The sequence below is a fragment of the Neovison vison genome, chromosome 11, assembly GCF_020171115.1.
Source record: "Neovison vison isolate M4711 chromosome 11, ASM_NN_V1, whole genome shotgun sequence".
NCBI classification, from domain to species: domain Eukaryota; kingdom Metazoa; phylum Chordata; class Mammalia; order Carnivora; family Mustelidae; genus Neogale; species Neogale vison.
This window is the reverse complement of record NC_058101.1, coordinates 165403658-165418025: the sequence shown is the minus strand read 5'-3', so window position 1 is coordinate 165418025 and position 14368 is coordinate 165403658.

Sequence of the window (14368 nt, the reverse complement as noted above, 5' to 3'; positions counted from 1 at the left end):
GCGGTCCTAAGGGGGAAATACATAGCCATCCAAGCCTCTCTCAAAAAAATTGAAAAATCCAGAACACACCAGCTATCTCTACACCTTAAAGAACTGGAGAATCAACAACAAATCAAACCAACCCCACACATAAGAAGGGAAATCATCAAGATTGGAGCTGAGATCAATGAGGGAGAAACCAGAGATACAGTAGAACGTATCAATGAAACTAGAAGCTGGTTTTTTGAAAGAATCAATAAGATCGATAAACCATTGGCCACACTAATCCAAAAAAAAAGAGAGAAATCCCAAATTCATAAAATTATGAATGAAAAGGGAGAGATCACAACGATCACCAAGGAAGTAGAAACAATCATCAGAAGTTATTATCAACAGTTATATGCCAAGAAGCTAAGCAGCCTAGATGAAATGGATGCATTCCTGGAAAACTATAAACTCCCAAAATTGAACCAGGAAGAAATTGGCAACCTGAATAGACCGATATCTAGTAACGAGATTGAAGCAGAGATCAAAAACCTCCCAAAAAGCAAGAGCCCAGGACCTGACGGATTCCCTGGGGAATTCTACCAAACTGTCAAAGAAGAAATAACACCTATTCTCCTGAAGCTGTTTCAAAAAATTGAAGCAGAAGGAAAACTTCCAGTCTCTTTCTATGAAGCCAGCATTACCCTGATCCCCAAACCACGCAAAGACCCTACCAAAAAGGAGAATTTCAGACCAATATCACTGATGAATATGGATGCTAAGATTCTTAACAAGATCCTAGCAAACAGGATCCAACAGCACATTAAAAAGATTATCCACCATGACCAGGTGGGATTCATCCCTGGGCTACAAGGATGGTTCAACATTCGCAAATCAATCAATGTGATAGAATAAATTAATATGAGAAGAGAGAAGAACCACATGGTCCCCTCAATCGATGCAGAAAAAGCATTTGACAAAATCCAGGATCCGTTCCTGATTAGAATGCTTCAAAGTATAGGGATAGAGGGAACATTCCTCAACTTCATCAAATCTATCTATGAAAGACACATAGCAAATATAATCCTCAATGGGAAAAAGCTTGCAGCCTTCCCATTGAGATCAGGAACACAACAAGGATGCCCTCTCTCACCACTCTTGTTCAACATAGTATTAGAAGTACTAGCAACAGCAATCAGACAACAAAGAGAAATGAAAGGTATCCAAATTGGCAATGAAGAAGTCAAACTCTCTCTCTTCGCAGATGACATGATTCTTTATATGGAAAACCCAAAACACTCCACCCCCAAACTATTAGAACTCATACAGCAATTCAGCAATGTGGCAGGATACAAAGTCAATGTACAGAAATCAGTGGCTTTCTTATACACTAACAATGAAAATACAGAAAGGGAAATTAGAGAATCGATTCCATTTACTATCACACAAAGAACCATAAGATACCTGGGAAAAAACCTAACCAAAGAGGTAAAGGATCTGTACTCAAGGAACTACAGAACACTCATGAAAGAAATTGAAGAAGACACAAAAAGATGGAAGACCATTTCATGCTCTTGGATTGGAAGAATAAACATTGTTAAAATATCTATACTGCCTAGAGCGATCTATACTTTTAATGCCATTCTGATCAAAATTCCACCGTTATTCTTCAAAGAGCTGGAGCAAATAATCCAAAAATTTGTATGGAATCAGAAGAGACCCTGAATCGCTAAGGAAATGTTGAAAAACAAAAATAAAACTGGGGGCATCACGTTACCTGATTTCAAGCTTTATTACAAAGCTGTGATCACCAAGACAGCATGGTACTGGCATAAAAACAGACACATAGACTAGTGGAACAGAGTAGAGAGCCCAGATATGGACCCTCAACTCTATGGTCAAATAATCTTTGACAAAACAGGAAAAAAAGATACACAGTGGAAAAAAGACAGTCTCTTCAATAAATGGTGCTGGGAAAACTGGACAGCTATATGTAGAAGAATGAAACTCGACCATTCTCTTACACCGTACACAAAGATAAACTCAAAATGGATAAAAGACCTCCATGTGAGACAGGAATCCATCGGAATCCTAGAGGAGAACATGGGCAGTAATCTCTTTGATATCAGCCACAGCAACTTCTTTCAAGATACATCTCCAAAGGCAAAGGAAACAAAAGTGAAAATAAACTTCTGGGACTTCATCAAAATCAAAAGCTTCTGCACAGCAAAGGAAACAGTCACAAAGACAAAGAGGCAACCCACAGAATGGGGGAAGTTATTTGCAAATGACAGTACAGACTAAAGGTTGATATCCAGGATCTATAAAGAACTCCTCAAACTCAACACATACAAAACAGACAATCATATTAAAAAATGGGCAGAAGATATGAACAGACACTTCTCCAATCAAGACATACAAATGGCTATCAGACACATGAAAAAATGTTCATCATCACTAGCCATCAGGGAGATTCAAATTAAAACCACACTGAGATATCACCTTACACCAGTTAGAATGGCCAAAATTAGCAAGACAGGAAACAACATGTGTTGGAGGGGATGAGGAGAAAGGGGAACCCTCTTACACTGTTGGTGGGAATGCAAGTTGGTGCAGCCTCTTTAGAGAACAGTGTGGAGATTCCTCAAGAAATTAAAAATAGAACTTCCCTATGACCCTGCCATTGCACTCCTGGGTATTTACCCCAAAGATACAGATGTAGTGAAAAGAAGGGCCATCTGTACCCCAATGTTTATAGCAGCAATGGCCACGGTTGCCAAACTGTGGAAAGAACCAAGATGCCCTTCAACGGACGAATGGATAAGGAAGATGTGGTCCATATACACTATGGAGTATTATGCCTCCATCAGAGAGGATGAATACCGAACTTTTGTAGCAACATGGACGGGACTGGAAGAGATTATGCTGAGGGAAATAAGTCAAGCAGAGAGAGTCAATTATCATATGGCTTCACTTATTTGTGGAGCATAAGAAATAGCATGGAGGACATGGGGAGATGGAGAGGAGAAGGGATTGGGGGAAATTGGAAGGGGAGGTGAACCATGAGAGACTATGGACTCTGAAAAACAATCTGAGGGGTTTGAAGTGGTGGGAAGGTGGGAGGTTGGGGTACCAGGTGGTGGGTATTATAGAGGGCACAGATTGCATGGATCACTGGGTGTGGTGAAAAAATAATAAATACTATTATGCTGAAAATAAATTTAAAAAATTAAAAAGAATAAGAATCATGAGAACAAATTAAAAATAAAAGTTGTATTTATGAAATATACAGGTTTTAGGGCAACACCAGGAACTTAATACATTGTTTTCCCCTGATGTTGGGGTTTTACAGTTTTATGGGGACCCCGTGGTGGTTTCCTCTCGTTCTTTTAGCTTATCTTCTGGGGGAGGGGCCTGACACGTTGTTTTTCTGTCTGTCTTGCTTGGATTGAATCCTTCTGTCTCCTATCAAGGGGCTGGGCTCCATGGAAACCAGTTTTTAAGGCTTTTGTTCTCTGGAGGTTTTTGTTCTTTGGTGGTTTTTTGCAGCTTTTTAGAGGTTTAATGGAAAGCAAACTATACCCAGACCTCTGTCTCAGAGAGAAGCCTCAGTCTGCTCCCCTCTGGGTGGTCCAGAACATTCCCCCTCTGCAAACTCTGCTGAGCCATGTGACCTCCCATAGGTGGTGCACACCCCCAGCCACCATCTCAGGGGTCGCCCGAAGCACCCACTTGTCTCTGCACCCCTGTGCCACTAAAACCATGAGCGATATTGGTGCAGGGAATCCGCTTCCAGTGGCTGCCTTTGTGGGGACTGCTGTCTGGAATCCAACTTCATGGTTGTACAGGTCACTGCCAAGGGATCCTGACCAGAGATCTGCTGAGTTCCTTCAGGCCCTGGCTGGGAGCATCCAGACCCTCTGCCGGTTCTAGAGACTGCCAGCTAGGGCCTGCAGGGACCTTTCTCTGGCATGGGCAAGGAGTGGGTCAGATCCTGGTCGAGCAGTGTTTGCAGAGCACAAAAAGCTGTAGCTCTACAGAGTGCAGGCTGGCGCCCACACCAGACTCTCTTATGTGGAGGTGGGAGTGTGCCCAGCCGAGGGTGGTGCAAGCCACACAACCCCAGCGGCTCTGGGACCAGGAATTGCAGGCTCCACCACACTATCTCTGGCACAGGTGGTTGCCAGTGGTGGCCATCCTGGATGCATGGGCTTAGGCCCATGCCTGTGACCACCAGTTGACCCTTAAGATCTTTTGCTCTTTGTGAGTGCTTTTAACTGGACTCCAGGTTAATGCTTGTCCCTAATCACAGGGAACTCTCATATTGGGGTATTACTTTCCAATGGGTCTCTTCTGGTGGCTCCCTCCCCCTTATGTTTATCCTCCAATGTCAGTCCGAGTGTTCCCACCCTGCTTTACTGTCCACCAGCGTCTTCTTCCCCCACAGAGATCCAGAAGTGTATAATCCTATATCTCGGGCTGATTTCATGGGTGTTCAGAGTGTTCTGGTAGATAATTAGCCCACTTTAGGGGACTGGTTGAAATAAGGTCTCCTACTTCTCTGCCATCTCCTTTTGTGTTGTTTTTAATAAATACTACCCTAATGTCATAAAGCTAGTCTTTCACATTTTCTTCTAAAAGTTGTAAGGTTTTGCCTTTCACATTTAAGACCTTAATCCATCTGGAATTAATTTTTGTGTATAGTGTGAAGTCGGAATCCATTTTCTTTGTTTTCCATCTGTATAAACTACCACATATTGAAGAGCCCATATTTTCCCCACTGATTCACTCTCACCTATCAGTTTCCACACATGCATGGATCAATTTACAAGATTTTTATTATGTCAATCCCTGTGCCAAAAGCATTTTATATTGTTATTTGATAGGACAAATATCCTTCTCCTCTCTTGTTTTTACTTTTTGAGAGTGCACTGATTCTTCTTGGTCCTTTGTTCATCCTTATAAATTTTATAATTAACTGGTCAAGTTCCATGAAAATCCTGTTAGGATTTTCATTGAAGTTCCATTGAATATATAGATCAATTTGGGGAGAATTGGTATCTTTATAATGTAAGTTATCTTATCCATAAACATGGTATGCCTTTCTATTTAAATTTTTTTCATGTCTTTCAATAAAGTCTCACAATTTTCTCCAAAAAGGAAATTGTAGAATAATTGTTAAGAGCACGTACTCTGAAAACAGATGTTGCATATGAATTCCTACTCTGCAATTTACTAACCACACGATATGGACAATTTATAAACTCTCTTTGGTTATCAGTTTCCACAGCTGTAAAATGAGACTAATTGATAGAACCTACATTACATCATTGTTATAAGGATTGCCTAGATTAATATAAAGGGAATGTTTAGAATAGTACATAGTCCATGATAAGTGCTATATAAGTCTCTGCTCTTACTATCTTAGATACACTATATTTTGCTTCCTTACCATGAATAGTATTTTTAATTGGATTTTCTGATCCTTTCCAAAGTATACAGATATAATTGATATTTATTAATTGAAACCTGACGACCTGCTAAATTCTTATTAATTCTATTCATTTCTTACAGATTATTTTGAGTTTTTTATCATATTATCTGCTAGTATTACTGTCTCTTCTTTTGTAGTCCTTACGCATCTTTCTCTTGATTTATTTCATTGACGAGGGTTTCTAGAATATTATTGATGTAGTAGGGCAAGAATCCTTTCTTGGTCCGAACTTTAAAAGGAATGTTTTCAATATTTAGCTACTCAAAATAATGTTGGCTATAAATTTCAGGTTGATATAGTGTAACTGGCTAAGAAACATTCCTTCTATTCTGAGTTTGCTAAGAATTTTACCCGAAGTAATTGATTATTTTTATCAGATGTTTCAGTTTGCTACTGAGGTAAACTGAATCTGTTGTGGGTTGTTGTTTTTTTAATGTCAAACTAACCTTGTACTCCTGGAACAATATAAACTTGGTCATAAAATGTTATCTTTGGTTTGGGGTTCACTTTTCTAGTATTTCATTTAGGACGTTTACAGAAAAAGCCATGTTAAACTGACCCGTAACTTTCCCTTCTTACACTGGCATTGTTGGGATTTAATATTGTTGAGGATATGTTGGTCTCTTCTTTGGCTCTCTCAAATATTAGGTAAGTTTAAAATTATTTGTTCTTTGAAAGCTTAGTAGAGCTTACCTTATTGATAGAACTGTCTTGTGACTGGAGCCTTCTTTGAAGAAATGTTTCTAAATGTTGAATCAGTATTCTTCATGGCTAGAATCATTTCTTCTTGAGTCATTTTTAGTGGCTTTTTATTTTCCTGGGAATTTATGCAATTTGTATGAGTTTTTAAATTATTAACATAATTTTTAATGATATCCTCTTATTACTTTTTATTTTTTAAAGTCTTTTTTCAAAGATTTTCTTTATTTATCTGTCAGAGAGAGTGAGCACAAGCAGGGGGAGCAGCAGACACCCACCCCCCGAACAAGAAACCCAATGTGGGACTTGATCCCAGAACCCCGGGTTCATGAGTTGAGCCACAGACAGATGCTCAACTGACTGAGTCACCCAGGCATCCCCTCTTACTAATTTTAATCTCTGCTGCTTTGGTGCATAGTTGAGCTCCTTTTCATTCCTAATGCTGTTTATTTGTTTCTTCTCACTGTCATGCCTGATCAGTCTTGCAGAGGTGTGTCAATTTTATTAGGATGTTCAAATAAGAAATGTGTACCCTTGTTTCTCCTTTCTTTTGAATCTTTGTTTTCCAGCTTCTTAATTCCTGACCTTTCCTTTACTATTTCCTTACTTCTTTCTTTGTTTTTTTTTCTATTATTATTTTCTACTATTGGATGCTTAGCTGCTCATTTTTTTTTTCAGCTTCTCTTTTTACATAATGAAAGTATTCGAAGCCATAATTTCATCTGTAGACACCAGTTTTAGCTGCATCCCACAAACTTTGATTTATAATATTCTCACTATTGTTTTTCTACTATATATTCACTATAGAATTTTTAATACGTTATATTTTCTTATTTTTTATTTATTTTAATGCAATTTCATTGTTGCCTAAGATTATCTGTTAGATACAGATTTTTTTAAATGCATTCAACCTAGTACTTGATCAAATTCTTATAAATTGTTCCACGTATATTGAAAAAGAATTGTACTCTCCAATTATTGGTGCAGTGTTCTACATACATCCTTAAATCATGCTTGCTAACTCTGCTGTACGTATCTCCTCTGTTATTATTGACTTTGATCTGCTTGACCTATCAGTCTCTGAGAGCAGAATGTTGGAATCTCCCACTTAAATGGTAAATTTGTCAATTTGTCCTTATAGTTGAATCAATTTTTGTTTTATATATTTTGAAGTAACACTATTAGATACATTCAGATTTAGAATGATTACATATTTATAGCAAATTAAAGCTTTTATCAATGGATAGTGAGGTGTTTTTTTTTAAGATTTATATATTTATTTGAGAGAGAGACAGAGAGATGGAGCTGGGGGGGAGGGGCAGAGGAAGAGGAAGAATAGCAAGCAGATTCCCCACTGAGCATGGAGCCTGACACGGGGCTGAACATGGGGCTCAATGTGGCGCTTGATCCCATGACCCTATGATCATGACCTAGGCTGAAGTCAGGAGCCAGATGCTTAACTGACAGAGCCACTCAGGCAATCCAAAATAGTGAGGTTTTTTAATCTCTAAAAATGCTTTTAAACTTAAAGGCTATTATATCTGAGATACGTATTCTAGCTTTCCTTCAACATTTGCCTGGGATATGATTTTTTTCCCCATCCTTTCATTTCAGACTTTCTGTATTGTTGGATTTTGATATGTGTCTTATAATGAGCATCTATCTGGACTTTCCTTTGTTTTGCTATGCATTTTTTTTGTTGTTTCGGTTTTGGTTGTTTTTTTTTAAATTAAATTCTAATTACTTAACCTACAGTGTAACATTAGTTTCATGTGTACAATATAGTGATTCAGCAATTCCATACATCGCCTAGTGCTCATCACCAGTGCATGTCTTAAGCCCCATCACCTATTTTATGCATCCCCCAACCACCTCCCCTCTGGTAACCACCAGTGAGTTCTCTAGAGTTGAGTCTGTTTCTTGGGTTGCCTCTTTCTTTTTCTTCCCCTATGCTATGCTTTTCAATCTATTTTGGTGGTCTTTAACTTTTAACTGGAGCACTCAGCCCATTGACATTGATTGTGATTTCTCATATATTTAGGTTCATTTTACCAACTTATTATAAACTTTAAAAAAAATTATCTCTTCTTTCCTTTAGATTAACTGAATTTTTCCTCCACTCAATTTTTTTCTTATACTGGTTTTAAAAGTGATTTACTAATTTTTATTCTTTTAATAGATGTTAAATTTGTTAAATTAAGTTTAACAAATTAAATTAAATTATATACTAAATTAAAGTGAAAAGTTAATTGTCTTAATTTGAGCTCCTTGATCAACAGAATCTAAGACAAGGGGTTGGAGGCAGATAGCATATTCAGCAGGCAATCTAAGGAAGCAGGAGTGAGAGAATGGGGAGATAGGGAAGAGAGAAAAACCTCTAAAAGGGTCTCTATCAAGGTCTTTGTCGTGGAAAATGAGGTATTGCTTCTGCCAGGTTTTCTGAGGAGCATAAGAAATGAGTTCTATAATTAACCTATAAATAACCTTCAATTCTTGGTTGGGAATTGCCTCCAGTGGTAATAACTCACCCAAACCTCTGTCCTGCTCTTGCACATGGACCTGTTGGTCACCCATGACTTTGGAGAAGTCCTCACAGCACCCAGAGAGAAGAAACATGGTGCATCAGAGGTAGGATACAGTCAGCATGAGTTTGAGGTCACCAATGACTGTATACTACAACTGTAGTGTCTACTACATAAATTGCTATCTTTACTAATTCTCTCAAAAACCAAGGATCCTAGAATGCTTTAAATCCAATCACTTCCATCCTGACTTACATATAATGGTCCAGGATGTTTAATGATTGTTTTTATTCCACAAATTAGGCATAATTAATGTTGTTTTATACAGTCAATATTCAGTTAGATATACCCACTTACTATTTCCTTAGCTCACCAATTCTTATAATATTTTAGGCCCTCCTTTTGAAATCATTTTTCTTCTTCTTAAGAACTCTCAGAAATTCCCTAAGTGAAAGTTGTCCATAAACCCTCCCAATGTTTGGTTATCTGAAAATTTCTGTTTGTTCTCCTCATTCTTAAAAGAAGTTTTGTTGGATATAGTATTCTATATAGTGACAGTCATGTTCTTTCCAAAATGTGAAGAGCTGATTCCCCTAGTTTTCCAGTTTGATTGTTAGCAAGAAAGTTATCTGTCAGCTTAATTTTCTTTCCTCTGCAGTAGTTTGTTCTTTGTTCCTAGCTGTTGTTAGGATCTCTTTTTGTTGGTGTCCTACAGTTTCACTGTGGTGTACCTGAGTGTTGATTTAATGAACTTAAACCTTGGAGTCTCTTGTTAAATTTGCCAAGTTCTCAGTCATTGTATACCCCAGTGTGGCCTCTCCCTTCTTCTTTCTTTTGTCTCTCACTCTCTTTCTTAAATTCCAATTAGAGAAATGCTGGGTGTTTTCACTGTGCCATCCATGACTCTCAAACTCTATCTCAGATCTATCTTCCTGCTCACTAACCCTCTCTATAACTAGCCACTTAGTTTTAACTTCATTTTTAAATGTTTTCCAGTTTTAGAATATCTATTTGCCTTCTTTTTAAATATCTCCGATCTATTTTTATAATCTCATGATTTGTTTTTTTAACATACTTTTATTTAATTCCAAGGATGTATTAAACATCCTGGCTTTAAATTCTCTATCTGCCAATTCCAATATCTGCAGCCTTTGTGGTTCTAATTTTGTAGTTGGTTGTTTCTGCTGACTCTTGCTAATAGTGGTTTGTGAACCCATGTGTTTATTGATTTTTCACTGTGAGTTCATGTTCCTAAGATCTTTATCCAAGGGAATTTTCCAATCCTGCATTTAGAGTTTTTCTCCAGAGAGTGTTTATATTTGTTTCTTCCAAATGCTTATGGGCACAACTAACCTGGGACTGCTTAAAACGAAATTTTCAGAATATAGTTTTTTAGGTCACATGTAATATAAATTCAGACACCAAGGCAAGTTTGTGGATAAGATTTCCCCAGGGGGTAGGGCTCCTGAGTGGCTCAGTGGGTTAAAGCCTCTGCCTTCAGCTCAGGTCATGATCTCAGGGTCCTGGGATTGAGCCCCACATCGGGCTCTCTGCTAAGGTGGAGGCCTGTTTCTCTTCCTCTCTCTCTCTGCCTGCCTCTCTGCCTACTTGTAATCTCTGTCTGTCAAATAAATAAATAAAATCTTTAAATTTTTAAAAAAAAAAAAGAGTTCCCAGGGGAAATACGTTCTTTTATTCCAAAATACCCAGAGCCTAAGGGCATATTTTCTCATCATCTCCCTTTGTGGGGTGCATAATTTTTTAGGTCACCCACTGAGGTACCCCAGTTTTATGTATGGGTATTCCCACTTTGTTTAGACTCCAGCCCCTTTCTCTTATTTCCTACATGTGTAATCTAAAAGGACACATGCCCACGCCAGAGCTTAGAGTAATTCAGACTTTCTAACACCTGATCTCTAGCTAGCAAGTAGCCTGAGTTCTCCTAGAGAAACTGAGAAGAGACCGGGAAAAGCAGCAAGAAGAGATAATTTAGATGCTAAATATAAACCATGGGGGTCTTTACTAACTTGCTAAGCAGAGCCCTAACCCTAGGAGAAATGTAAATGAAAGAAATGAATAAAATTTGCATGTTGCACATTTCATTTGTAGAATTAACTACTCTGATTTTATCAGATGAGGAAGCAGAGCCCAGACAGCTAATGATGTTTGTCTAAGATCACATTGTGAAAAGTCTGGGCCTTTTCAGCATTATTTTTGTCCCCCAATATATCCCATCCCACCCATTATATTCTATATAATGAGTTCCGGAAGACACTGTAAGGGTTACAGGAGGAGAGAGGTCAATAGTCAGATGTGATTGGAAAGGGTTAGGTATGTTTCAGAGGACGTTTTTTCTTTGGAGGATTTTTTAATCCTTTTAATATGCAACTCTGCCCTGTGATGCTCAAAGACAATGGTGTAGAATATAGTTTCCTAAACTTATTTGACTATGGAGTTGTTTTTTTATTTTTTTATAATTGAACATCCCAAGGGATTAGTGTTCAGCAGAAAACAATTTGAAAATGTTAGGCTATGTCTTACTGTTCTTTGAATTCTGTAACTCTTCCACAATATTGGGTGAATTCACATTAACAAGCATTTGTTGGCACAGGCCATGTGACCAGCACTGTGCTAAAGCAGCAGAGGGTACCAGGATGAGCAGGGTTCCCAGCACCAGGATGTTTATACTGTCCTAATGACATTCAGATATATGTAAAACTAACTGTAGTCCTGCTCATAATATGATCAAGCTGCTTTTGAAAATCACAACTGTGTTTGGGGGGCTGAGAGGTTGCAACATCACAAGTGGACAGACTCTTCACATCACTTCATCACTTGGACATCTGACAGATACCTAAAGGGAACTTCTCCAGAGCTGAATTTCTAAGATCCCTCCCAACAACTTTCTTTCATGATCTTCCCCATCTTGAACAATGACAGCTTTTGGTTTGCTCTGGCAAAAAACTGCCTAATCCCCCTTGACCATTCTTTTACCGTCATTCCTCCCGACTACTCCTTCAGCAAATTGTGTTGGCTCCACCCTCAAAGACATTCAGAAAGTGAACACTAACCACCCTACAGGCCTAAGTTGTCATCATGGCTTACCTAGATCACCCCTGTAGTGCAGTCTCCCTGCTTCCACACTTGCACCCGTTGACTTGCTGCAATACCACAGCAGTTGTCATCCCTTCCAAACCCAAGTCAGCTACTGTGGTCCCTTGGCTCAAACCATTAAAGTGCCCCACCATTCACCCAGTGCAAGCACAAACCCTTATGATGACCTGTGAGGTCATCAATGATTCAGCCCTATTACCTCTTTGGCTTCCTATTACTGCCCTCCCCCTGAATCTGTTATTTTAGACACCCTGGCTGCTTCATACTTCCTTCAACTCTCTAGGTACATTCTTATTTTTGCACCATTGTGTGAACTGTTTCCTTGCCCTGGACCATTGTTCAGTCAGATGCTCCTACATTCTTTCTGTGTACCTCCTTCAAGTCAGCATCTGAATGCCATCTTCCAGTAAAAGAACACCTGTTTCAATTGTAATCTCCACCTGATCCCTGGCATTCCCTTCCCAGCTTTATATTTTCTCACTTATCTAATTATTTATGTGTTTATTTTCCCACTAGAATATAAGCTTCGCAAGAGCAAAGATCATGTATTTTGTCTCCTGTTGCTTCCTTACAACATACAGCAGTGCCTCACGTATAGGAGGAGATCAATAAATACTTATTGAGTGAAAAAACGAACAAAACACATTGTCAGTGCTGAGAGAGAGCTCTAATGAAGGATGTGGTATTTGGGAAGAGTCTTGGAAGAAGGAGCTGAGTGAAAAGAATACTGACAGAGCTCTCAGAACTGTTGCATCCTGGCCCAGCTCTGCCAGTGACCAGTGTCCTTATCTTAGGAAAATTATAGCCTTTCATAGCTGAGAATTGCTGGGTCATGGATTTCAGGCTAGGCCTTGCAGACCCCTGGAGTTCCTGAGAGAGGCTTCCGGGTCTGGAGAAAAGAGGGAGCATGTGGGACCACCTCACTTCCTCCAGAGCAGTTTTGCTCTTCTATTTTGGACATTTAACATTCTGCACAAAATTTTCTTTGAAAGAGTTATGCTGCTAAAAATGAAAGGCTTAAAAACCATTGCCCTTGGGGATCTCTGAGACACCTGACCCTCCTGGGACATGGGGAGACTATACGGACAACCCAGGCCATAGGATGAGGGTGGTGAAAGCCATCCGGCCTGACTGAGAGCTCTTTGGATCAATCTAATCCAATCTGGATCCAATCAATCCAATTGGATCCACACTAATCTCATACTGTGGGTGAGGCCACACCTACAGTAAGAGCCTTTGTCCCAAATCCAGAATTCCGGCATGGCCAGCTGGTCTCCCCAAAGGGCGGTGCAGGAGACCTGCAGAGCCAACATCTCACATTCTCATTCAGTGGATGAGGAATGGAACAGACAGCCCAGCTCAGGGAATCAGCAGGTGTCAAAATTCAGTCCGTGCAACTTTCTGGATAAATTCAGAGCTCAGGATTCCAGCCTCACACTAATTAAATCATAAGAGAAAATGATAGAGTGAAGAAAGAAGACACTGGAGTAGCTGAAAGCTGCTGAAAGTCTGTGCTAATGATAGCTGATTCTACATTAACATGAATGCCTTCGGTTAACAGGAGAAATGTGCTGAAGCAAAGGCTTTTGTCAGGCCAAACACATCTGTGAATAATTGAACAATATTCATGTCGAAGAGTCAGCAATTTATCACCGGCTTGGCCTCTACTTTTAGAAGGAGTGAATAACTTTTTGAGCAAGGAGATTAAAAACATGTACACACAACACACACACACATACACACACTCCTCTTGTTGCAAAAGGAAAGTTCAGAATCCAACAACGCTTCAGTGTGGCAATTTGAAATCATCAAGATTTTATCTTTGCAAGATTCAGAATCAGATGCCACTCACTTGAAGGCTCTCCGTCCCCCTCCGCCTGGCCCTGACCCACCTGTCCCCAGGGCCCTTGGGCTCCCGGGTCACCACACAGGCCCTGAAAGGCCCTCCGTGTGGTGAGGTGCTGGCAGGTGTGCCCCCCGCATCTCACACCTCACAGGAGGCCACTCTCTCCCCTGCTCTGAGGTGGCCAGAAGATCCTGAGAAGCCAGGCTGTGAAAATCAAATCAGTCATAGGTGAAGAACCCAGGGGTCAAAGCTGAGAACCTCTGGGGAAGGCAAAAGGAGTCAACATTGACTGGTAAGAAGCCCAGGACCAGGAAAGGACAGTGTCCTGCAGAGTGGGGCGGAGGCGCAGAGGAATGCAATTGCTGACCTCTTGGGTACCACAGTCCCAGTCATCCAAGAGGGGAATACGTTTCAACACCCTGGCAGAGGCCTGAAACCGCGACGGTATTGCATCCTGAGTACTGTTTTCTCCTAAACGTGCGATAAAGTTTAATTCATAAATTAGGTACCACAAGAGACCAACAACTCATAATAAAGTAGAAGCGTTACAACAATATATTGTGATAAAAGCTAATGACTGTGGTAACTCTTTCTCCCCAGTATCTTTGTGCAATATATGCGCCCTTCTTGTGATGACAGACATGACAAAATGCCTCCCTGACCAGACGAGGGGAGGGGAACGGCACAGGCACTGGGACCCTGCAGCAGGTGCCTCCTTGAAGATACATC